General features: G+C 35.4%; 1 long non-coding RNA gene across 1 annotated transcript; it reads left to right on the forward strand.

Moving 5' to 3' along the window:
- Positions 1 to 334: 334 nt before the first annotated feature.
- LOC149497793 (uncharacterized) lies at positions 335 to 2,651 on the forward strand. The gene is made up of 3 exons (XR_016320178.1): positions 335 to 760; positions 1,520 to 1,585; positions 2,439 to 2,651. It is a non-coding gene; the product is annotated as an uncharacterized LOC149497793 (long non-coding RNA).
- The last annotated feature ends 385 nt before the right edge of the window (positions 2,652 to 3,036 follow it).

Genomic DNA, 3,036 nt, shown 5'->3' on the forward strand with positions numbered 1-3,036 from the left:
GAGCAGGTTTATCCCAAGATAAATTTTGATAAATTTTTCTTGTTTTTCCTTTTTTATTTCAGTAAATTAAAACTTCACTCTTACTGAAACAACTCGAATTTTTTATTTTCAAAGATTTTCCAATTAAATTTAATAAACCGACAGCCTGGAAATTTATTTCAATATTTTAATGCGAACACTGTAAGAAACCAAACCGAAAACCGATTGAAAAAGCCGAAAACCAATCGAAAATCAAAGATTTGGGTCGAATCGAACCGAATCGAACCGGTTCGACCCAAACCATCTAGAAAATTCCCTTTCTTTTTTTTTTTTTTTTTTTCCAGCGCTGCACCTCTCTACTCCTCACCATCACAACAGCGCCTCCTCCTTCCTCTTCTTCTTCTTCTTCTTCTTTCTTTCTTTCTTTCTTTCTTTCCCTTTTCTTCTTCCTCTCTTCTTCTTTCTTGCTGTGACTGCGCCTGCGCCGACCTTAGCCAGCAACAGCAGATGCGCGATCCACAGCCAGTCGCACCGCCTCCATCGCTCGCAGCACCGCCTCGCCGCTCCTCCGCGCTCCACAGCCAGCGGCTCCGCCTGCAGCAGCGCGTCATCCTCGGCCAGATCGCAGCGCCACAGCTCCTCGAGTTCATCGCGCCACCATCCTTGCTGTCCAGTAGATCGCGCCACTTGCTCGCAGTCCCGATGTGCGTAGCTCCGATCCGGCACGCGTGAAAATTTCCGATCTAGCAAAAAATCCGACAAAAAAAAAAATTTATTCGAGGTATACATTACTTTAAATACATTTTAGTCAATTAAATTAATTTTATTAATGGTAGTTAATTAAATTTAGTACTTTTAGTTAGCTTAATTTTAATAATTTTAGTTGATTACTTTGATTTTAGTAATTTAGTTAATGAGATTGATTTTAGCAATCTTGATTAATTAATTTAATTTAGCAATTTTGATTAGTTAATTAATTTAATTTGGTTAGATATTAGTTTAATTATTTGATTCATTAAATTAATTTAATTTAGTGTTGATCCATTGATTAATAAAAATTACTTGATTGATTAAAATTAAATTCAAGTAATAAATGAATTTGTTAGGAAATGATAAAATATAGAATTAAAGAAACATTTATAAATTTATGTTGATATGAAGACTATGGAGGATGGGAGAAAGTGAATTGATTGATTGCCCGATGGATGGACTGTGTGGTTTGGAATTATTGGTATATTGTTGATATTTTAACAGGTAGATAGTCCAATTTTTAGGGAAAATGTTGCCGAAATTTCGGTAGAAAATAAAGTAAATTTCAATGGAAATTAAAATAAATTTTGGTAGGAAATAGAATAGATTTCAGAAGAAAATAAATAAAATAGAGTTAGATAGAGAAATAAAAAATTTATTACAGAAAGGAAATTAAAATCGAGATTAAATTATGTAGAAAAATTTAGAATATAAAATAAAATTCTTAGAAGGGTAAAGAAATATTTTGTCTAATAGAATTATTTCTTTGTGTCATTCTTACTTTGCGTAGATCGCCCGGGTCCATCTAGTGCTCCTCCAGGATAGAATCAAAACTAGAACTTCGCTCTCCATCACTGTGAGTAATAATAAATAATGCATATCAACACTGTATTTGCATAACATTTATTTATAAACATTATATTTTTATTTATATATTTACAATATATTATAAGTATTTTCTTATATATATTATGTTACGATCACCATAATTATACATATATATAATTGTGCATTTGGATGAAATTGGCATATTATGATGAATGAATTGTCTGATTATTTGTGCTGTGGCTATGATGTGATTTGTTTGTGTGGAATTGGGATGAAGTGGGTCACCATGGGTTTGTGAGAATGGTATATGTGATATGGATCCTGAATATGATATGAAATTTGGCCGGGTAAATGGGAGATCGGCGCCCCCGTGTGCACCTACTGCTATGATTTGTGTGATATGGAAAACCACAGGTTGGTTTCTTTATTGGGCGCACCTGATAATCTAGATTGATCGCAGCCCGCAGGGTGGCTTCCTGTTGTGAGCGCCTGATGATCTAGATTTGATGGAGACGACCGGGTTACCTCCTGTTGGTAGGGAAAAGAAAAGAGAGAATGGAAAAACAATGAGAGGGCTGGTCAAGTGAAGATTAGACCGGTCGGCCAGTACTGGGGATCGGCTCCCTGGTGCACACGTGAGAGGATGAGCCATGTGGGAGGACGGCTCATCAGGGGTTCGGTGACTCCACTGACTAATTTCCACGTGATATGATTATTTGAAGGTGATATTGTTTGTGGGTGCTGATGTAATGTCATATGATTGACTGTTGTGTGTTCATTCAGTATACTAGGGTGCATTTCGCTTGACTGTATGTGGTGTGTATTATTTATTATTATTCACTGAGTTGCAAAACTCACCTCCTTCTCTCCAAACCTCCCAGGTACTAGGAAGCAGCTGATTCGACTGAAGCTCTGCAATCTTCTCCGCAGAGTTATAAATGTAAACTTTATATTTCTGTTATTTAATTTTGGATGTATAAGTTACTCTATTATCAGATTTTTTTTTTGAACTCCGCAGTTATAGGGTTGTGTATTACTATTGGACTTATTGTTAGCATTACACTATAAATTAAATATTATGTAATTAACTGCAAGTGAACTAATAAGCCCATAATCTGATTATAATTTATTGTGAATAGGTCCTGGTTAGATATTCTGTGTTAATTGAGATTGAGGCTTACTGTTTTGATGAATTAATTGGGCAAGATAGGTAGACAGATTGGATAATTTAGGCTTACTACGGGCCTAGGAGGCCTTAAGCTTACCTGGGCTCTAGTGTCGGTCCGGCCCACGGAATCTGGTCGTGACACTTACAATCTTACATGTCATTCTCCGTTGTCAATATAAATATTTAGCATTAAATCATAAATACATATTAGCATATTTTGCAAAACATTTTGAATTAATGTGGGGTAAAAAATAACACTTGTTGGAGGAAATGTAGAACTTCAATTAGGATATTTTCTTTTTGTGCTGCTA

This window comes from Jatropha curcas, chromosome 3, assembly GCF_041381405.1.
Source record: "Jatropha curcas cultivar XTBG-Jc1 chromosome 3, XTBG_Jcur_1.0, whole genome shotgun sequence".
NCBI classification, from domain to species: Eukaryota; Viridiplantae; Streptophyta; class Magnoliopsida; order Malpighiales; family Euphorbiaceae; genus Jatropha; species Jatropha curcas.